Source organism: Hypanus sabinus, chromosome 10 (genome assembly GCF_030144855.1).
Source record: "Hypanus sabinus isolate sHypSab1 chromosome 10, sHypSab1.hap1, whole genome shotgun sequence".
In the NCBI taxonomy this organism is placed as follows: Eukaryota; Metazoa; Chordata; class Chondrichthyes; order Myliobatiformes; family Dasyatidae; genus Hypanus; species Hypanus sabinus.
The window spans coordinates 94696729-94722582 of NC_082715.1; the positions used below are offsets into that span (position 1 = coordinate 94696729).

Consider the following 25854-nt stretch of genomic DNA (forward strand, 5'->3'; position numbering starts at 1 on the left):
GCTTACAGGTAGCCACAATGTAAGAAACCCAAAAGAACCCAATTAAAGAAATAAAAATAAAAGGCCAATACCTGATGCGCGAGAGAAAGTATAAAAAAACACAAATCATGCCAACAACTGAAGTGAATGACAACATTGTGAAACAAACTGAGTCCTTAGATCTGAACCCCGGAGCAGCCTGAAGTAGGTTCACAGCCTCGCTTATCTGTTCATCATATTAACCGAGTCTTCATTACTTCAGCGCTATGGAGAGAGGAGTGGCCATCACGAAGAGTGAGCGAAATCAGCTTTCACCTTTAAACATTAAAGATCCCACAAAACATATTGAAGCTAGTATGCTCCCTGGTATCTTAACTAACATTCTTTGTATAACCAAAGTCATCAGCTATCAAATTAGTTGGTAAATTACCTTTTTATATATTTATTTTTTAGGATATGAGTATTCCTGGCAAAGGCAGCATTTATTTCCTGTCCATAATTACCCTTGTGATTCTTGAATTGTTGCAATGCCTTCCATGAAGGTGGTGCTGCAATGGTATTATGAAGGTTCCCTGACTTAACTCCAGAGACGATGAAGGATTGACAATAAAGATTAAAGAATATCTTTATTTGTTACATGCTCATCAAAACATACAGTAAAATGCGTAATTTGTGTCAATGACTAACACCTTCCAGGGATGTGCTGGGGACAGCCTACAAGTGTCACTATAATAGCATGCACACAACTTAATAAACCTAACCCAGATGTCTTTGGAATGTGGGAGGAAACCTGCGCAGTCACTTGGAGAACATATAAACTCCTTACAGGCAGTGGCAGAATTGAACCCAGATTGTTGGAGCTGTAATGTGTTACACTAACTACTACACTACTGATCGAAGCACGACTGCACAATTACGTGGATGTCAGTGAGATAGACTGGTGGAAAGGATTTAAAAGAAGACAGATTTTTCCTTAGTGGTTTGATCAAGGCACAGGTGCACAAGCACGTGGACATCAGCGAGTTAGACCAGAGGGGAGGATTTAAAAAGAAGACAGCTTTATAGAGCAGGTGCCAGAGTAGAGGGAGACAGAGTAGGAGGGCTTTGACTCAATGGGATTTTGGCGAGGTAAGTTACTTTTGAGGAATAGAAATAGGAAGTATGTCTGTGAGGCCGGTGTTCTGTTCTGGGTGTCAGATATGGGATGTTCGGGAGACTCCCAGCCTCCTGGATGGCCATATCTGTACCAGGTGCGTTGAGCTGCAGCTCCTTGGGAACCGTGTTAGGGAACTGGAGATGCAGCTCGATGACCTTCATCTGGTCAGGGAAAGTGTGGAGGTGATAGAGAGGAGCTATAGGCAAGTAGTCACACTGGGGCCTCGGGAGACATTTAAGTGGGTAACAGTCAGGAAAGGGAAGGACAAGTCAGGTACTAGTGAGTACCCCTGTGGCTGTCCCCTTTAACAATAAATACTCTGATTTGAGTACTACTGTAGGGGGGACAACCGACCTGAAGGGAGCAACAGTGGCTGCACCTCTGACACAGTGTAGCCCTGTGGCTCAGAAGGGTAGGGAAAGGAAGGGTAGGGGACTCTATAGTTAGGGGGTCAGACTGGTGATTCTGTGGATGCAGGAAAGAAGCACAGATGGTAGTTTGCTCCTAGGTGCCAGGGTCCATGATGTTTCTGATCGCATCCACGATATCATGAAGTAGGAAAGGAAACAGCCAGATGTCATGGTACATATTGGTACCAACAACAGAGACAGGAAAAGGGAGGTCCTGAAAAAAGACTACAGGTTGGGAAGGGAGTTGAGAAGCAGGACCTCAAAGGTGGTATTCTTGGGATTACTGACTGTGCCACGCGACAGTGAGTATAGGAATAGAGTGAAGTAGAGAATAAATGCATGGCTGAGGGATTGGAGCAGGGGATAATGATTCAGATTTCTGGATCACTGGAACCTCTTTTGGAGCAGGTGTGACCTGTACAAAAAGGATAGGTTGCACTTGAATCCAAGGGGAACCGATATACTGACAGGGAGGTTTGCTAAGGCTATTGGGCAGAGTTTAAACTAGAATTGCTGGGGGGTGGGAACTGAACTGAAGAGACGGAGAAAGAAGTGGCTTGTAGGCAGCGTGAGACGGAGGATACAGGTGATAGAGAAGGGATGCACTCAGACTGATGGTTTGAGATGCGTCTATTTCTATGCAAGAAGCATCATGAACAAAGTAGATGAGCTTAGGGCGTAGATCAGTACTTGGAGCTATGATGTTGTAGCCATCACAGAGACTTATATGGCTCAAGGGCAGGAATGGTTACTTAGAGTGCCAGGCTTTAGATGTTTCAGAAAGGACAGGAAGAGAGGCAAAAGAGGTGGGGGCATAGCACTGCTGATCAAAGATGGTGTCACGGCTGCAGAGAAGGAAGAAATTAGAGGGATTGTCGAAGGAGTCTCTGTGGGTGGAAGTTAGGAACAGGAAGGGGTCAATAACTCTACTGGGTGTTTTTTATAGACCACCCAGTAGTAACAGGGACATTGATGAGTAGATAGAGACAGATTCTGGAAATGTGTAATAATAACAGGGTTGTCATGGTGGGAGATTTTAATATCCCAAATATTGATTGGCATCTCCCAAGAGCAAAGGGTTTAGATTGGGTTTGCTAGCTGTGTTCAAGAACGTTTCCTGACACAATATGTAGATAAGCCTACAAGAGAAGAGGCTGTGCTTGATCTGGTATTGGGAAATGAACCTGGTCAGGTATCAGGTCTCTCAGTGGGAGTCAGCCTGGCTTTATGAAAGGCAGGTCATGCCTTATGAGCCTGATTGAATTTTTTTGAGGATGTGACTAAACACATTCGATGAAGGTAGAGCCGTACATGTAATGTATATGGATTTTAGCAAGGCATTTGATAAGGTACCCCATGCAATGCTTATTGAGAAAATAAGGAGGCATGGGATCCAGGGAGACATTGCTTTGTGGATCCAGAACTGACTTGCCCACAGAAGGCAAAGAGTGCTTGTAGATGGGTCATATTCTGCATGGAGGTTGGTGACCAGTGATGTGCCTCAGGAATCTGTTCTGGGATCCCTACTCTTTGTGATTTTTTATAAATGACCTGGATGAGGAAGTTGAAGGATGGGTTAGTAAATTTGCTGATGACACAAAGGTTGGGGGTGTTGTGGATAGTGTGGAGGGCTGTCATAGGTTACAGCAGGACAATGATAGGATGCAAAACTGGGCTGTACTGTGCTCAGTTCTGGTCACCTCACTACAGGAAGGATGTGGAAACTATAGAAACAGTGCAGAGGAGATTTACAAGGATGTTGCCTGGATTGGGGAACATGCCTTATGAGAATAGGTTGAGTGAACTTGGCCTTTTCTCCTTGGAGCGATGAAGGATGTGATTTGACCTGATAGAGGTGTGTAAGATGATGAAAGGCATTGATCGCGTATATAGCTTTTTCCCAAGGCTGAAATGGCTAACATGAGCTGGCACAGTTTTAAGGTGCTTGGAAGTATGTACAGAGGAGATGTCAGCAGTAAATTTTTTATGCAGAGGGTGGTGAGTGCGTGTAATGGGTTTTTGGTGACAGTGGTGGAGGCGGATACAATAGGGTCTTTTAAGAGACTCCTGGTTAGGTATATGGAGCTTAGAAAAATTACCTAGGTAACCCTAGGTAATGCCTTGAGGTGAATGTGCAGGGGGTTATGTTGCTTATGTCCTTGTCCTTCTCAGTAGTAGAGGTCACAAGTGCAGGAAGTATATTGTTAGAGTGGTCAAGATGAGCAACTGATGTGTATATTTTAGATGACGTACACTGCAACTGTCCATAAGCCCTGGTCATTGCTTACATCCCTTGTTATACTTGAATACATTGATTATATCAACTGCTGAGAATCTCTGATGGTAAAACAATGCCAGAAACCGAATCTGTTACATTCAATCCTATTGTGAATAGTTGAGGGCTTCTGTGCTGACCCTGGTAGTACCAAGCTACCAAAAGTCTGCTAATCTGAAAATAACTGTAGTGGGCAAGTGGGGAAGGACCACTGTGTAGGGTTCTTCTACTGGAGTGGGAGAGGCCAGGTTGAGAGAAAAGCCCTTCAGTAATTATAATAGCAGTATACCACCCCAGAGTGCCAGGTGAGTAGCAGCAGTGCTATTAATGTGCATGAATGCAATTGAACAGTGTGGAACACATTTACTATGAATGTAAAGAAAGAAAAGGCATTTAATTGGTTATTCTTGTATGTATTTTTTTATTGTGATCTAAGTTTATTTTGTTTCAAAAATTGAAAATGATCTGCATTCTAACTTGTAATGTGTTATATGTCCACACTAAAACATAGCCATAATCCATGATTCCTCATTTTGTGGAGCAACCCTTTATGTTGTCAAATGATTTTTGAAAATCCAGGTATTCTTTATCCAGTCAGACACCAGTTTCCTGATGAACGGTCTCAGCCCAAAACATTGTCTGCTAATTTCTCTCCATAGACGTTGCCTGAACTGCTAACTTCCTGCAGCATTCTGTGAATCTCTAACCACTGGTTTCTCCCCACACCCCTCAATTATACTGTGGATTACATCCTAGTAAAACTATTATAACTGTCTAAACATTTTTTCTCCTTACAAAACCTGCTGATTTTAGATGATTTTAAATAATTTGAAATAAATAATTTGAATCATTTTCATTTCTAAGCTTTTGAATGCTTTTCCATGAGACACATGTAAAGTTGTTTTTTGATAAACAAGTTTGTTTCATTTATTACAAACCGTAAGAGCCCTGCAGCAATGCGAATTACATCTTTTCCTACCCTGCATCTTCTAATGACTCTGACCTCCCAGTTTATCTGGTTTTGTCATCATCAGAACAGATTTAGCAGTTCCCACATCAGTGACTCTGAGATTACTTCCGTTTTATCTGAACCATGGCTTTTCCTTTTCCACATTTGTCTGGCTATCAACACCCATCTGCTCCACAATTAAGCTCTCATCCTCTCTATTGCTAGCCAGAATGATGCAGTTACATTCAATAGATTATCCTTCATAATTTCTACACATATATTCTCTTCCCTTTCAACATCCTAGCAGGCCATACTCTGTATCACTCTGATTCACTTTTGCTTTCTATCAATATCAACTTCCCTTCTCTTGGCACTATCCCATGCAGGTATTGCCAGCAAATTCTGTTTTTATTTCAATTTTTTTTGATATCACTGATATATGGCTGAGTCAGGGTTATTTTCTTATTCCTTTGCAGAATGTAGGTGTTACTAGTGTTTATTGCCTAACTCCAATTGCCCCTAAATCGTGAGGCAAAAAAAGTTGCTGGGTCAGGAACCACAATTTAGTCAGGTTAGGGAAGGACAGTATATTTCCTTTCCTTAAGTACATTAATAAACAGTCAGAATTAGAATCAGAATCAGTTTTATTATCTTCAGCATGTGTCGTGAAATTTGTTAACTTTGCAGCAGTTCAATGCAATACATAATATAGAATAATAAATAAATAGTATATGTATATTGAATAGATTAAAAATCATTCAAAAACAGAAATTATGTATGTATTTAAAAAGTGAGGTAGTATTCACAGGTTCAATGTCCATTTAGGAATTGGATGGTAGAGGGGAAGAAGCTGTTCCTGAATCGCTGAGTGAGCGCCTTCAGGCTTCTGTACCTCCTACCTGATGGTAATAATAAATAAAGGGTATGCCCTGGATGCTGGGGTTCATTAATAAAGGACGCTGCCTTTCTGAGTAACTGCTCCTTGAAGATGTCCTGGGTACTTTGTAGGCTTGTACCCAGATGAGGCCAACTATATTTATGAGTCTCTGCAGCTTCTTTCGGTCCTGTGGTGCAGCTTGTCAGAATGCTCTCCCCCATACAGCTACAGAAGTTTTTGAGTGTTTCTGTTGACATACCAAATCTTTTCAAACTCCTAATGAAATATAGTCACTGTCTTGCCTTCTTTATAGCTGCATCGATATGTTGGGATCAGGTTAAGTCCTCAGAGATCTTGACATCCAGGAACTTGAAACTGCTCACTCTCTCCACTTTTGATCCCTCTTTGAGGATTGGTATGTGTGATGCACCATCAATAACTCTAGGAGACTGCTCCTAGAGTTATTGATGGTGCATCAATTTTATTAACAGCAAAAGGGGAGCACGACATGTCGAAGACTGAGGGAGGAGCAGTGCCCCAATCGCCTTTATACAGGGGTCTGTGGGAGAAGCCACAGAAGCAGTCAGCAGAGGGGTGTGTCCAGACAGGTATACATAGTTTACCACAATGTGTTCCTTCGTTTTACCCTTCCTGAAGTCTACCATCAGCTCTTTTGTCTTACTGACGTTGAGTGCAAAGTTGTTGCTGCAACACCACTCCACGAATTGGTATATCTTGCTCCCATATGCTCTCTTGTCTCCATCTGATATTCTACCAACAATGGTTGTATCATCAGCAAATCTATAAATGGTATTTGAGCTAAGCCTAGCCACACAGTCATGGATATAGAGAGAGTAGAACAGTAGGATAAGCACACACCCCTGCGGTGCACCAGTGTTGATGGTCAGTGAGGAGGAGATATTATCACCAATCCATACAGATTGATAACATGGTGGAATTTTACATTTTCTTAATTTTATGATTACCACCTCTGATATTAGCCCTTTTTTATCTTCAATATATTCACCAAAATGTACATTGTTCAGTTACTATGCTAGGGCTCAAACTCTGGATCAACGTTTCTAAATTCATGATACTATGTTGCATAAATATTGGCAATTCTACCTAATGGAATCCAAAATTGTTTGGTTCCCCTTAATTAATTTTAAATATTACTTAATTTCACATATAAGGTTAATTGAACATTTTATCTTGAAATTACTTCAACATGGTTGAGTATAATTTTGCATACTGATGCCGACCTAATCAAAGTCAACTTTTGTTAAGCAATGACCTTCTATAATAGTGAACAGTAAGTTTAGATCTTTGAATGCACAGTTAGTCATACAGTATGGAAACACACGTTAGCCCACTTATCAAAAAGGTACCTAATCCGATGCTCCAACACTTAGCCCTTAGCCTTCTATCCCAAAATTTTTCATGTGCTTATATATTGTATATTAATTAAATGTTGAGCAATCCCTACCTCCAACCTAAGAGTGGCCTCATCACGACAGTAGAGGAGGCTGTGGTTCAACATATTGGAATGGGAATGGGAAGTGGAATTAAAATGGGTGGTCATGGATGGACATATTGGAATCGCCTCCTCCACTGTCCTGAAATTCTGTTTGGGTAGTCTCCAACCTGAAGGCATGAACATCATTGTCTCAAACTTCCAGTCCCCTTCACCTTATCTCCATGCCCATCTATCGCATTCCCCTGGTGATCCTTACTCCTTTTTCAATCTTTCATGGCCTTCTGTCTCTTTCACCATTCAACTTCCCAGCTCTTTACTTCATCCTCCCACTCCAGGTTTCACCTATCATCTGGTGTTTCTCTCTCCCCTCCCCCCACCTTTTAAATCAACTCCTCAGCTTTTTTTTCTCCAGGTCTGCCGAAGAGATTCAGCCTGAAACATCGACTGTACATTTTTTCCATAGATGCTGCCTGACTTGCTGAGTTTCTCCAGCATTTTGTGTTTGTTACTTGGATTTCCAGCATCTGCAGCGCATCTCCAAAGCAATTTGTGAGTTGGTGTGTGTGCTTTGACCTCTTGTCTCCAGATCCTTGGTGTGCAAAGGTAGTTCTTGACTGGGTTGTCTGCACTCTATCTTTACGTTAATCCTTGACTTACCACAACTTCCACATTTGGTCTACCAGCACATCATGACGTCCATGAAGAAATGCTGCTGACTGGCTGCAGGAGTACCTGCAGAGGGACACAAGGGCTGGATGGGGAAGGATCACAGTGTAAGATTCTTCTCCTACTGAAGAGGGTAGGAGGAGGAAGGCACTTAATCGTTATGGTAGCAGTGTAGCACCCTAGAGTGTCATGAGTGGTAGCAGTGCTGTTGATGTGTATGAATGCAATGGAACCAGAACTAAAAAATTGACCAGAAGTAGAAAGAATGAAAGGGCATTGAACAGTTTATACTTGTAAATAATTTTATTATGAATAAAGTTTAAAAATTACAGTGCTCAGAGTATGAATTTGATTTCTCCATTAATTGTGATAAGGAAGGGGAAACAAGATATCCTGACATATCTTTAACATCTCAAAGGACGGCACTTCAGATATCTTCCTATGCATTATAAAGGTCAATTAATATAATCAGTTGTAATATATTCGATAATTTAAGTCACGCGGATGTTACTTCAGACACAAGTCCTTAAACGTCTGATGATAGAACTCCAATTCTGCAAAATGTATTTCAATGGGATTACATCAGGCAAGACCACTACAACTTGTATATTAACTGCATCTTCAGGAGGTTATCATTGAATTTAAAGGATCAAAGCAAATTAGGCTTCAAGTAGATATAATTGATTGTAATATCCTTTGTATTATAGTGATCCACATTTGGATTCATTTCACCTTAAGGGAGCTTGGTTCTCACTGTACCAGTGGATCTGTGGAATGCCACAATTTGAACTGGGTGTTCCCCCACCCACAACTAGAACGAAACTGACAAGCCTCTGAAAAATAGCCATAAATTTTACACTTCATGGTGAGATTCCTCCCCAAAAAAATAGGGGCTTCTTTTTTTAAAATATCTCGAAGACACTTTCACAATCACAATACCGACAACTTCACAGCAACTTATATAGAGGATTAATAGCATGCAGAATTCATTATCTATATTCAAGTACCCTCTTCCACATATTTATTTCACAAGTTGATCTACATTTTGCTTTTCATTTCTCAATCAAAATAGCTGCAGATTCTTGAACACTCCCTCCTACATCGATACACTTGTTTCAGCTTCATGGAGTTGATGGAAAACTACTGCAAAAATATATGTTATAAATTGTACAGGAACAGACAAGGTTCTTAAAGAAAACCAGAAAAAGGGAGATGCTGGAAAACTGAAATAAAAATAGTAAATCCTAGAAACATTCAGCAAGTTGAGCACAATCCATGGGGGAAAGAAAACAACTAATTAATGCTTCAAGCTCAAGGTAGCTTGTGAGTTTCTACAATTTCTGGCAGGCAATTTATTTATTGACGATCCTCTTGCTGAGTTCAATAAACTTTTTCTAAAAAGCGTAGGATTTCACGATTTGACTCATCAAGTCTGTTCGCTCATTAAAAGCAATCATGGCTGGATCTAGATGCCAACTCCACTTCATCACAAAATTTTTTCTAATTTGGAATAAACTCATCTTCTGAGCATCCACAGCTCTGAAGAAGAGGAATAGAAATATTCACTACTCTCCAAAATAAGTTTTGCCCCATCTCAGTCTTAAATGGGTGAAACCTTATCCTGAGACTGGAAACCCCAAATCCTGTACTTGGTATTCAAGAGAAACAGATTGTCAGCATCAATGATGTCAGAACCCTCTAAGAATATATTCCCATAATATTGACATTCAGTTGTTTATATTTCAGTAACATTGTTGCTACTTTGAAAAAAAATTGTCAATGAATTTCCAAATATACTTGAATATTTTAATTACAAATCTAAAATACCGGAAACTGACAGACTCTGAAACTGACTACCACAGGTAGGGAGCGAGTGAATTATGAATGTAATCTTTCATTGTGGAAATACAACAGAAACATTGCATTCAAAACAGATATCTTGTTATTACCCTGGAAGTAAATGGATTTGTATACATTCTGATTAACTAGACTGGGAGAAATATATTTTCTTTAAGAATGTGCATGCTAAGAGGTTTAAAATTGTCAGTGTTTATAATTAATACTCATACAATTTTCCTGCACTCACTATGTAATATCCTCCAGGTACAGGAAGGAAGATGTGCCTATTTTTATATGAAAGGCTGAATTCTCTTGGTCTTTTTTATTTCTTGATTTAAAGAATTACAGTTGTAGCCAATGAATGCAGGTCTCAATAGCAAGGTTAAACTATCCAAACTGTTGCATCCTTTAGTGATATTTTCACTTTCTGGCAGTATTAATCTATGTGCTATCTTTTCTTTCCATGCCATGTGAAAACAAAGGTTGGTAGCTCATTTAGATCTACACAGAACTAATTCCATCAGACTGACAGCGTATCTCAGAGAACTTCATGTGGAAGAGGCATAATACTGAATAATGCTGCAAATGACGCAAGAAAGGTGACTCTGTACTCAGTAGTTTTTTATATATTAAATATCCCATGCATTTAAAAGAGCTTAAGCCCAGCAGTAAGCTTTTTGATACATTTTGATACAGTAACAGATCTATCAGAAATACTATTATTCCTGGCTTCTAGTAGCAACTAACTATTGGATGATGAGACACTCAGCACAGATGCTTCTCAAATGTCTTCCTTTTTTTCTGAACTGTGGCTTCCTCTCTGCCTGATCTGCTCTTGCCTCTTAACAGGACAAGAACAGAGTTCTATTTCCACTAGCTGCTGTGATTTTACCACCACATATTTTCACTCCCTTTCAGGTTTGTAAGTGTTAATTCTCTTTGCAACTCCTTGGTCAGCTCTTCTGTCCCCACCTAGCAGTTTCATCCTTATTTTCCCATACAATGGCAAGAATATCTGTGTGCTCACTGCTTATTGTCTTAGCATCTAGGGATCAAGCAGTGATACACTTGCATTTTTTCCAATCTTCAACATTGTTCACAATGTGGCCTCATCTACAATGCAGTAAACCAACCTTTCTTAACCCTTTTGCCACAGCGAAACCCCTGCATAAAAATTATTACATCTACAGCTTTCGTGATCTACAAGTTATAAATACAATAATCCAAAAATAATTGTCAATGCTGTCTTGGGTAGAGAATGAATTTTTAGCTTACCTTTCTTGAAATAAATCACTTTCTTTTGCTTTCATAAATTTTAAAAACATAAGCAAACATAATAAATTTCTCAATTCTGGGCAGAACTTGAGATAAGCACACATGAATTTCACCTTCAACTGAAATGAGACAATTTCTATCCTTGCTCGTGATGCTTGTTAAACAAGAAAAAGCTTGCTCAATCAAGTTGAAAACTGCAGCATAATGTTCATTGCTTTCCTATGAATGACAGAAATACACTTATTTCACAGAAATCCCGAACTTGTCCAGGGCAGGTCAGTAAACCTCATCTTGAGTGCATGATTAGAGTGCAGCTCATAAAGTTCTTCTTTTTCTCTCAAAGGCAAGTTCTCAGTCTGAGCAGAAAGTTCACAGAAAGGGTTCCTCAGCCACTTGTTTTGAAAGGGAGGAAAAATACTGTTCAATTTTGTTCTGCATATCTTCCAGGTGTTTTTCAATAAGACTCGAGACTTTCTGATATCCTTCCTCACTCTCAAACCCAAGCAGCAGTGGAAACATTTCAAGGTTTCCTTTTGCAACATGATTTTTCTAAAGATTCAATTTCCTATTAAATCCAAGAATCTTGTCACTTGAAGTCAAAACATTTTCTCCAGGCTCCTGCAGAGACTTGTTCAATTGGATCACATGATGAAAAATGTCTGTTAAGTTGGCTAGTTTCTGCAGCTATTCTTCATCTTCACAGCACTCAGCAAACTCTGGCGTACTATTTTCTTGAAAGTACTCCCGTAATTCACCTTTCAGATCAAACACCCTATTCAGGACTCTTCCTCTGCCAAGCCACCAGATTTCTGCATGTAGATTGGTGTGCTCTTTGTCTAGGTTTTCATACAGTTTTTTAAAACATTCTCTAGAGAACTTATCTTAAAGCTACTAAATAACTTGCTTCCTGGACCTTTTTACTGAAAAGGACGTCATTTTCAAAAGCTTCAATCTGTTTGTTCTCAGATTCCCGTAGTCACTTAAAATAATCAGCACTTTTATAGTTGTGATAATGGCTGTGATTTATAGTTAAGTATCTTTTCAATTTTGCTGGAGGCATTGCTACATTTGTAAGTCATTTGCCACAGACTGGGCACAATGGAATTGGACAACTTGGATCTCCACTCCATGTAAAACCCATTGAGAAGTAGCTTTCATTGTAAAGGCGGATTTTTTTTTGTGTCCGTTGTTGCACTAACACAGTGAAATGACTCAGAAAATTGTAATTCCTCATCATTAACCTTATCAGAATTGTCCGTAGGTCTAGACCTAGAATCTTGCTCTTCCATCTCACACCTTCTCTTCAAAAATGGCCATGCTGGACTGTCTTTAAAATGAAAATTTCCCTCCCATTTTCTATTACACCAGTAGTTTGTTTGCTCGATGGTGTGCATGGGGAAGTTGTGGGGAGGCAATTTGGAAGGCAGAGGCTGACGTCACAGTGGGAGTTGAGTGAGTCTGTTCAATACTTGGAAAAATGCACTCATCCCCCTACCATCCTCCTCTCCATGCAACACAACACTCACTTATTAACAGCCTACTGTCCTCCCCTCCGTGCAATACAGTGCTCACCAATTATCAGTATACCGTCCTCCCCTCCATGTAAAACAACACTCACCAATTATCAACGGTCTCCCCTATCTTGTGTCAAAAGCTGAGAATGGACTAACCAAATAAACATGGTCTTACTGCATATTGCCATACTGGGCTGAGACACCTCTATTGAGATTGCAAATGGGGTTGCTCAGTCATCGCCCACTACAGCAAGTGCTAGCATCATATGTTGCATAAAGTTCAAAGAACAATGTTTATTTTTTAAAGTCACCATCTCTTGCGGAACTCCTAGCGACCTCTCATGGAATCCCGGTTGAGAAACCCTCCAGTAAACAAATGCAGATTGGACAAACACTTTGCCATGCATTTGCATTCGGTTAGCAGGAGTGATTCAAATTTTCGGTTGTCAGCTACTTTAACTCACATTCGGCTGACCTTTCTGCTTCTGGTCTCTGGCACTGTCATGAGGCTCAATATGAGTTTATGGATCATCTTCTTGGCATCTGTCAAGGCAAACTGCAGCCTTCAGAATTCAGTGTCAAATTTTTCACCTTTAGGTAACTTGGTTGTTTAGATAACTAGTTTGCTGATGATATTAGATAGAGTGAAAAAGCAAATTGTGCAGAAGATATGGAGAGTCTGCAGATATAGATAGGTTAAGTGAGTGCTGGGCAAGGATCTGGCAGATGGAGTACAATGTTGGTAAATGCGAGGTCATCCACTTTGTAAGGTAAAATGAAAATGCAGATTACTTCAATGGTAAATTGCAGCATGCTGCTATGCAGATAGACTTGGGAGTGCTTGTGTGAAATACACAAGGTTGGTTTGCAGGTGCAGCAGGCTATCAAGAAGGCAAATGGAATGTTGGCCTTCATTGCGAGAGGGATTGAATTTAAGAGCAGGGAGGTTATGCTGTGGCTATACGGGACACTGGTAAGACCGCATCTGGAGTACCGTGTGCAGTTCTGGTCTCCTTACTTGAAGGATATACTGGCTGTGGAGGCTGTGCAGAGGAGGTTCCCCAGATTGATTTTAGAGATGAGGGGTTATACTATGAGGAGAGATTGAGTCGCCTGGGAATGTACTCGATGGAATTCAGAAGAATGAGAGGAGACCTTATAGAAGCATATAAAATTATGAAAGGGATAGATAAGATAAAGGCAGGAAAGTTGTTTCCACTGGTAGGTGAGACCAAAACTAGGGGACACAGCCTCAAGATTCAGGGGAGTAGCTTTAGGATGGAGATGAGGAGAAATTACTTTTCTCAGAGAGTGGTGAATCTATGGAATTTTTTGCTGAATGAAGCAGTGGAGGCTACATCAGTAAATATATTTAAGACAAGGTTGGATAGGTTTTTGCATAGTAGGGGAATTAAGAGTTATGGGGAAAAGGTAGGTTGGTGCAGATGAGTTGATGGCCAGATCAGAAATTATCTTAGTGAATGGCAGAGCTGGCTCGAAAGGCCAGGTGGCCTATTCCTGCTCCTATTTCTTATGTTGTTTTTTTTATTCCTGTCTGCATGAATACTGATCATAACTGTTATCAGTTTGGCTCAGCTTTTATTTCTATTTGGCCTGCTGGGCACAAGCTTACTGTGAGCAACCAATTATACAGATATAGCACAATCTGCATCGTAAAGTTATCTGGTCTTATTGTACGGAGATATTCCCCCCCTCCCCTCGGTCCTCCACCTTCTATACAACTGAAAACCAACTTAATTTCTATCCCAGTTTCAAGAAGGTTCATATCTCAGAGTGGTTAACAATTCACCTTTCCATATATATTCCAACTGGTCTGCTGGAATAATAATTCTTCTGTAGACACAATCTCAGTAGCTTTCATCTTGAGTTACCAATGAGACATCAACTATCTCAATTTCAGCACTCCTTTCTTCTCCTCCAACCTTACCCTCTCTGGACACACTGCCATCCATTCTCTTCACACCAATCCTAACCTTACCATCAAACCCCCAGGCAGAGGGGGTGCTATTTCAGTGTTGCACACCGACCTGCAACTGGCTGAGGCCAGGCAGCAACACCTCATACCTACCCCTCAAAGAGGACCCCACTCCAAACTATCAGAAATCTGTCTCTGACACAATCACTGCCACCAAACTCACAGTTCCCTTACCCCACATTGCTCACTTATACATACTACTCAAGATCCACAAACTGGACTGTCTGGGTAGTCCTATTGTCTCTGCCTGCTCCTGTCCCACTGAACTTGTGTCCTGACTTCTCAATTCCATTCTATCTCCTTGGTTCAGTCCCTTCCCACCTACATCCACGACACTCCTCATGCCCTTGATCTCCTAACTTTTAATTCCCTAGCCTTGACCATCTCATCTTCATCATGGAAGTTCGGTCCCTATGCATTATCATCACCCATCAAGAAGGCATCAAAGCTCTCCACTTCTTTACTGACAACCACCCTTCTCCTCCAACTCGCAGAACTAGTCCTCACCCTCAACAATTTTTTCCATTGGCTCCTCCCACTTCCTCTAAACTCGAGGGGTAGCCATAGGCACTTGCATGGGCCCCAGCTATACTTTCTCTTCGACAGCTACATAGAACAGTTTATGTTTGATGCCTTCCTTGGTTATACTCTCCAGCTCTTCCTCCACGACACTGATGACTTCATTGGTGCTGCTTCACACGTCCATGCTGACGTTGTCAATTTGATCAACTTTGCCTGTAACTTCCACCCTGCCTTTAAATTCACTTGGCCCATCTCCCTTGCCTCTCCCGATCTCTGTGGAGACAAAATGTCAACCGATTTTTATAAAACTACTGACTTCCACGGTTACCTCAATTATACCTCATCCCACCCTATCCCCTGTAAAAATGTTATATCCTCTTTTCAGTTTCTTCGCCTCTGCCACAGCTTTTTTGACAAAACGTGGCTTTCTGTTCCAGGACGTCAGAGATATCATCCTTCTTTAAAGAACGGGGTTTCCCTCCCTCGACGATTAATGCTGCTCTCACCCGCTCCACTTTCATCCCCTCCTCCCACTGCCTTAATAGCGATAGAGTTCCTCTTGTCCTTACCTTGCACCTAATCAGCCTCCACATCCAATGCATTATCCTCCACAACATCCGCCAGCTCTAAACTGATCCTACCACTAAATAGATCTCTACATTCAGCCCCAACTCCAATTTCCGCAGGATCGCTCTCCATGCAATTCCTTTGTTCATTCATCCCTTGCCACTAATCTTTCTCCCGGCACTTAACCCTGCCAGCAGCCCAAGTGCTACACCTGCCCATATACCTCCTACCTCACCCCCATTCAGAGCCCTAGGCAACACTTCACCTGTGGATCTGAAGGAGTTGTCTCTGGTGTCTGATGCTCCAATGCAGCCTCATCTACATTGGTGAAATCTGCTGGTAAACTGGGGGACTGCTTCATCGAGCATCTCTGTACCATCTGGTGACCAAACATTTTAATTCCCATTCCAATATGTCAGTCTGTGACCTCCTGCTCAGGATGGTGCAGCAACACCTTATATTCTGTCTGGGTAGCCTCCAACCTGGTGACATGAATACCGATTTCTCTTTCTGGTAAACAAACTCTTCTTCTATTCCCCACTCTGATCTTTTAACTCCTCTCACCTGCCTATTACTTCTCCCCCTGGTCCCCTGCTCCTTCTGTTTTTCCTATAGTCTATTCTCCTCTCAGATTCCTTCTTTTCCAGCCCTTGACCTTTCTCACCCACCAGGTTTCACCCATTGACTTCCAGAAAGCCTTATTCCCCTCACCCCAATCTTTTATTCTGACATCTTCCTCCTTCCTTCATAGTCCTGAAGGGTCTCAGCCTGAAATGTCAATTGTATTTATTTGCATAGATGCTGCCTGACCTGCTGAGTTCCTCCAGCATTTTGTGTTTGTGTATTGCTTTGCATTTCCAGCATCTGCACCTTCTTGTGTTTATCAGTGGCTTTCCACTCTGCTTAGGAGCATCCATTCAACAGCAAAACATACACCAGGCTGCTGACAATTCAAGTAGCCCAAATGGGGCAACAATTGTGCTCTCCTTTTGTGCGTACAGTATGCACAAACCATCTTGCACATTGACAATTGAGTCAATGTTTTAAGGTAAGTTTGAGATGCTTAGCTAAAGGCATTGCTAATTCTCTAGAACATGACTTGAGCAATGCAGTTGGGATTTTGCCAGTGCCAACTGTCTTGTATGACGCAGTTTCTTTATGTCATCTGAGATAACTAAAAGGAGCAGAAAACATCTGTTAGTGATAGTGTGTTGTCAAAAAGGAGCATGTGTGTACACTGAAATGAAGATGGGTTACTGAGAATCTAGTCCTGTCTTCTTCACTCTGCAACGAGGTGTAGAAAAAAAGACTTGCTGCTATCAACACCACTAAACCGCAGAAACCAGAGGTACCAGAGAATCACGAATTGTCCTATTTAAACAAGGTGATTACTGACGCCACAGTAATTTTACTGAAACCACCGTGCACTGGTTATCCGGAAATCAATGATGTTGGAGTCACTAACTACCATATTCAGACGAAAGGTCTTCAATCGAAATGACGACCATCTATTTCCCTCTATAGCTGTCTTACCCAGAGTTCCTCCAGCCTTTTTGCTTGTAACTACACAATGTTGCCTTCATAAAACCAGTAGATTAGATTCTGCTTGTCAAAATCACAGCACCTAGAATGCATAGCATCAAGCAATCTGCTAGAGGAACTCAGTGAGTCCAGAAACATCCGTGGAGTGAAAGGAACTATCGGCGCTTCGGGTCGAGACCGCGAACCGGGAGGCAACGACACAAAACGACAATCCTTCCCCTGAAGCTGCTCGACCCACTGAATTTCACCAGCGAATCTGTTTGTTGCTCTAGATTCGGGCACCTGCCGACTCTATGTAATTTGTAACGATTAAGTGACAGCAATTTGTTCTCAACCTCTCCAAACATACTGGTTGATTTGGCTCTGCAAAAAAGGACTGTAAATTTACCACTCCCTCTCCAGCCTGACTTTATAAAACTAAATACAGAAATGAATAGCGCAATTAAGTGCTCCATTGTTAAGAACGCTTGCATGTTTCAGCATGTGCGGGTTGAGAACTTAACTACTGTTTTATTTGACAACTCACACGAGTGATTTCCTGTCCTGGTCCCGTACGCAGTTAGATTAATCGGGAAATCGAAACCGCTGACGTGACGCAGAGCGCCGTCCCCGACGCGCACCGCCGGGCTCGCGCGCCTTCGAACGGTTGGCTCGGAGCGTGACGGACCGGCCAGCGGGCCGCGCGAGCATCCGTCGTCAAACCCGCGGGCAGGCTCCGCGTTATTCTCTGAACGGCACACCTTCCAGCCGCAGGGAGGAGGGGCACAGTCTCGCGAGATCATGCCCTCCCCGGGCGCGCGCACGCTGACCAGCCACGGTCACGCAATTTACGGCAGTGACCAGTCGGCAGCCGGTGTGTTACGGGAGTTACATAGCGGCAGGTATGTGCTTGAATGGGGAACTGGATGGAGATTTCAGATTGAAACGACACGCGGGTTTGGCTGCTTGCAGTCTTGCATGAGATTAAGTAGAAGAAAAGCTTTGTCAAGCATTGAAGGAGTTGGGGAAAAATGTTTGGTGCGTGTGGCCTAAATAGAAACTGAGTTTAACGTGCTGGGGTGGGGGGTAAACTACAAGTCCCAGCAGGTATTAGGTTGTGCAGGAGCAGCAAATGCGCATGCTCCAGTCGACAAACCCTGGATTACTGAGATTGTCGTTTCCACGTGATGCGATGTGTCCTGATGGACCCGTCTGCATATCCGACATCGTTTAAAACCTTATTTTTAGTGTGGGCGAAACATGTTAGAGCGTTTCACTTCTTTTGATATAATAGCCCCCTGCGCAGGAAATCTTGTATTCCTAATCACAAGTGAAACCATGTGTTTCTACATACATGCACATATGTGTGTACTTATGCATGTATGTATAAAAGCTGCTTTGAATATGTTTTCTTAAAACAATAAAAGTTTTGGTGTTTGCAGGGATTCGTAAATGATTACTGGACATTTGAATCCTGACTTTGAGCTCTTAGGTTTATTTCCAGTGAAATTTCAGGTTATTGTGTTCTGTAAATTATAACAATAATAGTGCCGTCTTTGTCACTCTGTCTACCTTTGTCACCACATTCAGGGAACTATATTCTTGTATCCCTGGTCTTTATAACAAACCCCAGAAGTCAGTCATTCATTTTGTATGTCCTTTCTGGTTTAGTAACTTCCAAAAATACATCATTTTCCATTTGTATGAGTTATATTTGATCTGCTAATTAATCCCCAGTTGATCTACATCATTAGACAACCTTTTGTATTGTCTACTACACAATAATTTTGGTGTCATCTGCAAACTTACTCATGCCAATTATCTTCTCATTCAGTAAGCCCTCCTCTACCACTTTCTGACTACTTTCACCATGTCTATTTTCTATCCAATTCAAATACAAGAGACTGCAGATACAGTAATCTGGGTAAACAGCAAACTGCTGGAGGAATTCAGTGGGTTGGACAGCATCTGTGGTAAGGAAGAATTGTTGAGGTTTTTAGGGGGTGAGGTGGGGCAGGTAGGTGACGGCTGGCTGGAGGAGTGGAAGGGATAATGGGCAGAAGGATTCAGGTGAGTGATTGGGAGGTGTAGAGTTGAGAGATGAAGCAGAAAAGTGATAAGTAGAAACAGAAGAAGAAAACAGGAAAAAGGCAGATGGAGCTGGGGAGAGTGAAGGTGGAAACAGGCCTAGATTTACTGTATCCAATTGGCTAGTTTGCTCCAGATCTCATGTGACTTCATGTTTTGGACTAGCCTACCATGTAATATGTTAAAAACCTTGCTAAGATATATGTAGATAACATCCACTTGCCCCTTCTTCAATTGTCTTTGTCACCTCTTCAAAAAAAAACTCAGTCCTATTTATGAGATGTGATTTTCCATGCACAAACTTCCTGAATTAGTCCTTGCCTTTCCAAATGCAGATAGATCCTGTCTCTGAATCCCGTCTGGTTACTCCAGTGACACATGTAAGGTTCTCTGATTTATAGTTCCCATGCTTGTCCTTGGTAGCCCTTCTTAAATAAAGGCACAACATTAGCCAATTTCCAATTTTCCAATACTTCACCTGTGGCCAAGAAAGATATGAAAATCTGTGTGAGGGTCCAATCAATTTCTTCCTTTGCCTCCCAGATGTTCAAGAATACACTTAATCAAGAGTGTTCATATAAAACCTTTCTTAAGCTGAAATGGTGTAAAGAGAAGAACCTTTAATATATAAGGGAAAAATTATCATAAAAGCGAAAATCCTCTGTAATGCGAAAACAGGTTACTAATGTAGGTCTTTTGTAAAAGCGAAGTGGTATACAGCGAACTTTCCTAAGAAGCATAGAAAATAGGTGCAGGAGTAGGCCATTCAGCCCTTTGAGCCTGCACCACTATTCAGTATGATCATTGGCTGATCATCCAACTCAGAACCTGTACCTGCTTTCTCTCCACACCCCCTGATCCCTTTAGCCACAAAGACCATATCTAACTTCCTCTTAAATATAGCCAATGAACCAGCCTTAATTGTTTCCTGTGGCAGAGAATTCCACAGATTCACCACTCTCTATGTGAAGAAGTTTTTCCTCATCTCGGTCCTAAAAGGCTTTATCCTTAAACAGTGACCCCTCATCCTGGTCTTCCCCAACATCGGAAACAATCTTCCTGCATCTAGCCTCTCCAATCCCTTAAGAATTTTATACGTTTCAATAAGATCCCCCCTCAATCTTCTAAATTCCAGTGAGTATAAGCCTAGTCGATCCAGTCTTTCTTTATGTGAAAGTCCTGCCATCCCAGGAATCAATCTGGTGAACCTTTTCTGTACTCCCTCTGTGGCAGGAATGTCTTTCCTCGGATTAGGGGACCAAAACTGCACACAATATTCTAGGTGCGGTCTCACCAAGGCCTTGTACAACTGCAGTAGAACCTCCCTGCTCCTGTACTCAAATCCTTTTGCTATGAATGCCAACATACCATTTGCCTTTTTCACCGCCTGCTGTACCTGCATGCCGACCTTCAATGACTGGTGTACAATGACACCCAGGTCTCGTTGCATCTCCCCTTTTCCTAATCGGCCACCGTTCAGATAATAATCTCTTTTCCTGTTTTTGCAACCAAAGTGGATAACCTCACACTTATCCACATTAAATTGCATCTGCCGTGAATTTGCCCACTCACCTAACCTATCCAGGTCACCCTGCATCCTCTTAGCATCCTCCTCATAGCTAACACCGCCGTCCAGCTTCGTTTTATCCGCAAGCTTGGAGATGCTGCATTTAATTCCCTCGTCTAAATCATTAATATATATTGTAAACTACTGGGGTCCCAGCACTGAGCCTTGCGGTATCCCATTAGTCACTGCCTGCCATTCTGAAAAGGTCCCATTTACTCCCACTCTTTGCTTCCTGTCTGCCAACCAATTCTCTATCCACATCAATACCATACCCCCAATACTGTGTGCTTTAAGTTTGCACAGTAATTTCCTGTGTGGGATCTTGTCAAAAGCCTAAGGTGGTGGACACCTGTACCAAAATTTTTATTGATAACAATATGCTTCAGAACATCACTCTTCTCTTCCGTGAATTACTTATCTTCTATGAACTTATCAATGATAATCAGAGACGAGAGGTATTGATATGAAGCATCCTGTGGCTCCACATGTGGACACATTGATTGTTAAGAAGACATGTGCTCTCCTTCTTTGATCTTTGATCTTAATACTCTTTTAGTAACAGAGTCAAAGAAACAGGTTTTTTTTTAACCCATCTGGTCTTTGCTGCTCTGTTTTTCTGCCTTGTGCCATCTACTCACACAGATCATAGCCCTCCATTATACTGTACCTTTTATCCATATACCTATACTAACTTATCTTAATTAGTGTAATTGAACCCTCATCTGTCACCTCTGCTGGCACCACCCTCAGAGTGAAGAAGATCCCCCTCTAGATACCCTTATATATTTCAGTTGTCAGCCTAAACCTATAACCTCTAGTTCCAGTCTCACCAACCTCAGGGCAAAAAACCTGCATGTATTTATGCTATCCATAGTCCTCATAATTTTGAGTACTTCTGTAACATTTTTCCTCATTCTCCTGTGCTCCAAGTAATAAAGTCCTCTCCTATTACGTGTTTCCCATTTAGGCAACATTCTTGTAAATTTTCTCTGCACTCATAAATCTTATTGATATCTGTCCAGAAGGTAGATGATCAGAACTGCACATTTATCAGAATATCCTTATGTGACTTATTTAGTTGAGTTTCTGCAACCTTTTAGTTCATGAGAAAATTGCATGTCTTCAAATAGTGTGTCTTTACCAGTGAGAACTTTGGGCACAATAGGAATTTGGTACAGAATAGTAGGCATGATTTTTGTCCCTCCAAATCATAGTCATAATGAGATACAATGCGGGAATGTGCTTTGGGCCTCTGAATCAGCACTCACCCATTTTTTTGCTAATCCTCCATTTATTCTATAAATGTACACATATGCACACAGCACATGTTCCTCCATTTAATAAGATTGTGCAGATCATGTACTCTTTTCATTATCCTGCCTGACTCCTATATCCATTGATTCAATGTGGCTAGATTTAGATGTAGATATTTGTTGACCACATCTAGTGACTGAGCAACAAAGCCCTTTGAACTAGACAATTCTGAGGTCATACAGGGATGCCAGAATGTTTGTAAACCCTGTAGAATTTTCTCTATTTCTGCATAAGTATGACCCAAAATGTCATCAGATCTTCATGTAGGTCCTAAAACTAGACTAAAGAGAACCTAATTAAATAAATAACAACAAAAATATTACTTGTTCATTTATTTATTAAGAAAAATGATCCAATACTACATGTATTTTTTGGAAAAGTATGTGAACCTTTGCTTTCAGTAACTGTACTGCAATAGCTTCCACCAAACGTTTTCGCTGACTGTTGATCAGTCCTGCACATTGGCTTGAAGGAATTTTAGGCCATTCCTCCTTACAAAATTGCTTCAATTCTGTGATATTGGTGGATGTCCTTGCATGAACTGCTTGCTTCAGGTCTTTCCTCAACAATTGTATAGGATTGAGGTAAGGACTTTGACTCAGCCATTCCAACCCAAAAACTTTCCAAAATTGAAACCATATACGTAAAGTATGTTTAACTATCGGATTGTCAATTTGTTTTTGCAATTTAGAAAGAGCAAAGGGAAGAGAAGACCCTAAAATAGAACCCAATGAAAATACTTACAGAGGGCAAGGAAGGAAGGTGGATTGGCATTGCCTAATTTTAGTTTTATTATTGGGCAATTAATATCCGATATTTGATATGTTGGTTAAAGGATTGGGATTTATCTTTTAGCCCTCATTGGATAAACCTGGAAACTAAATATATACAAGGATTTTCATTGGGTTCTATTTTAGGGTCTTCTCTTCCCTTTGACTTAGCCATTCCAAAACACAAATTTTCTTCTTTTTAAACCATTCTGTTGTTCATTTACTCTTGTATATCGTTTCATTGTCTTGTTGCATTATCCAACTTCTCTGAACTTTCAGGTGACTGACTGCTATCCTGACATTCTCCTGAAAATGTCTTGATACAATTTTGAATCCGTTTTCCCCTCCACAACTGTAAGCTGTCCAGGCCCTGAGGCAGCAAAGCAGCCCCAAACCATGATGCTCCTTCCACCATGCTTCACAGTTGGGATGAGGTTTTTGTGTTTCTGTGCAGTGCCCATTTCCTTCCAAACACAGTGGTGTACATTTCTTCCAAAAAGTTCACTTTTTGTCTCATCTGTCCACAGAACATTGTCCCAGAAGAATTGTGGAACATCCAGGTGGTCTGCCACAAACTTGAGATCCGCAGCATCAGGGAGCATTTCTTTACACAGCAAGTTGTGGACACATGGAATAAACTACCTAGTTGTATAGCTGAGAGTAGTACCTTGAGATTTTCAAATCTAAACTTGATAGTTATTTCAACACAAGATGTGAATAGCAATTTGGTAAATTTTGTTGGGCCTGTTCTTGTCACAAACTTTCTAATGTTGTATTTTGGAGAGTACTGATTTTCTTCCACGAACATCATTCTTCAGTGTTTTTCTTATAGTGGATACATGAATAGAGACTTTAGCAAGTTCTTGAGATTTCTGCAGGTCTTTTACTGTTACCTTTGGGTTCATTTTCACCTCTTTCAGCACTGCACACTGTGCTGTTGGTGTGATCTTTGCAAGATGGCCACTCCGAGGGAGAGTAGCAACAGTACTGAGTTTCCTCCTTTTGTAGACAATTTCTCTTACTGTGGACTGATTAACATGCAGATCTTTAGAAATGCTTTTATAACCTTTTCCAGCTTTAGCCGGTCCGCAAGAATATTCTCAATATTAAACCGGTCCATGGTGCATAAAAGGGTGGGTATCCCTGGTGTTCATACATTATTTCAACTTCCGGGTTGTGGGGTTTTACTTCTGGTCTTTTCTGCCCTGGTGCACATGCGTGTAACTAATTGATCTGGGGTCGATCTTGCCTTGAATTAAGGCTGAGGTAGGGGATCTTCGGCTTAAAAAGGTTGGTGACCACTACTGTAGATCATGATTCTCATGCACACTATTACTAACATTCATGATTTTCATGACAACTGAATAAAGACAAGGTGAGTGAACAAGAACATGGTGACAGAATGAAATATGTAAAGAAAAAAGGTGAGATCAATCCTTTTAGGGCACAAAAATAGAAAAGGAAAGTACTTGGTATTCAGTAGTTGGGTAGTCTCAGAGTTTTTCACCTGAACATCTACATATGCTCAGTCATTTTGATGAATAGTGAAACATACTTAAAGGACAATGTGAGGTGTTGCTGATTCTATTTCTCATCCGGTGGGCAGCAAGGTTATATAAAAGGAAAATTTTGATAGCAAATCTATAAAGAACTTACTGAGGATATTATGAGGCAAAATGAAGGGTGACTAATGGATCTAGTGCCTTAAGATTTTTGGAAGACATTTGATTCACTTTCACAATGTAGATTTCAACATAACACTTGGGGCAGGGTATGATAAATACAGAGGGATAAAGAATTAGTTAATGGGCGAAAAGCAGAGAGTTAGAATAAATGGGTCATTCTTAATGTTGGTGGGCTGAGAGACAGGGTGGTCTTCACACATATAATTGCATGGGCAGGTAATTAGTCTGACTGGATGACTGGCATGAAAAGGCTGAAAAACTTTGGGAGTGCAAGCTTTTGGCACAGAAAAGGGATTATATCAGTTTCATATTCCTCAATTTGATGTAAATTTTCCAGATTTTCCTTTTTTGCATTATCTTCATAAAAGAGTTTCCAATACATAGTTCAAATACAGAGACTAATTGGTCAACTATTAGCAAAATTATTTTGGTCTTCCACACACAAGTAACATTGGCATTCACACACAGTTTTAAAATAAATGGAATTGCTCATGTCCCAGTTATTATCACTCTTTTTATGTTTTACTTAATATTTTGAATGCATTGAAATGGTTTGGCCAATGTTACCAAGTTGTATACTTGCTTTTAGAGGCTAAACTCCTGTTCCTAAACTAAACTTGCCTTTTTGATGAGACCTTCTCCAATCTGTGACCCAATTTCATATACTTAATTTTTATATAAAAAATTCATCTTAAGTTTTTTGTTTTTTTAAGTTTCAAAACTCAAATTTAAAATTAACATTGATCCAACATTCTTTGCTACTGTGGAAGTATATTCCAAACATGCACTACAGCCTGCATGTGATGTAACTCATAACCTCACTCTTGCCTCTGTTTGTTTGAAATGTTGCCTGTCTTTCAAATGATTAAAGTAAAACAGTAAACTTTGGCTTGATTGAAGATTTCAGAGAGTCTCCAACCTTAGTGTACTTTCCTTGAAGTCTAATTTTTACTTTGTTACATATATAATGTACTTAAAGTTCTGTGTATTTATTGTCAGAGACACTGGCCAGAACTGCTCAAAATAGTATAGGTATAGTTTTCTGTAATTATTTTGGCTATTTTTCAATGCAATCCTTGATATTTTAATGATTCACATACATTTTTGCAATCCCATTTCTCATTGGATCTCTGACTTGCCTACAGCAGGTCATCATTTTGAATGGTCAGAGGCCTCAGACATTGTGATTGTTCAGGTAATGTACAGTTGTCTTAATAGAATTCACAAATCATTACCCAAAAATCTGTCAAGTGGCCCCCTGCTATGAACCAGCAGCTGCAGTACTCATTGTTACTGTAGAGAGAAAAAAGTTTGGTAGCAAAACATCTCCACTTATAATATGGGATTTAATAGGAAGTAGGGTTTCATGTTTATGGAAAATTGTGACACAATGTTTTTCTAGCATTG

The 25854-nt window shown here is 40.8% G+C and overlaps 2 protein-coding genes across 4 annotated transcripts in view; one reads left to right on the top strand and one right to left on the bottom strand.

Annotated features, from left to right (window-relative positions):
• The window catches only part of LOC132400859 (glutamate receptor ionotropic, kainate 2-like), a 626396-nt gene extending 608735 nt beyond the window's left edge, over positions 1-17661 (bottom strand). The window contains exons 1-3 of one of the 2 annotated variants that reach the window (XM_059982331.1): positions 17571-17622; positions 7781-7874; positions 72-243 (exon numbers count right to left, since the gene is read on the bottom strand). The gene's annotated coding sequence lies outside the window, so the exon portion shown is untranslated. Of the gene's footprint in view, positions 1-71; positions 244-7780; positions 7875-17570 lie in introns of both variants that reach the window. The other variant, XM_059982332.1, reaches the window with a different exon arrangement.
• Positions 17662-17788: 127 nt separating this feature from the next.
• ascc3 (activating signal cointegrator 1 complex subunit 3) overlaps positions 17789-25854 on the top strand; it is a 374033-nt gene continuing 365967 nt past the window's right edge. Inside the window, exon 1 of one of the 2 annotated variants that reach the window (XM_059982329.1) lies at positions 17789-17925. The gene's annotated coding sequence lies outside the window, so the exon portion shown is untranslated. Of the gene's footprint in view, positions 17926-25625; positions 25643-25854 lie in introns of those variants that run through there. The other variant, XM_059982330.1, reaches the window with a different exon arrangement.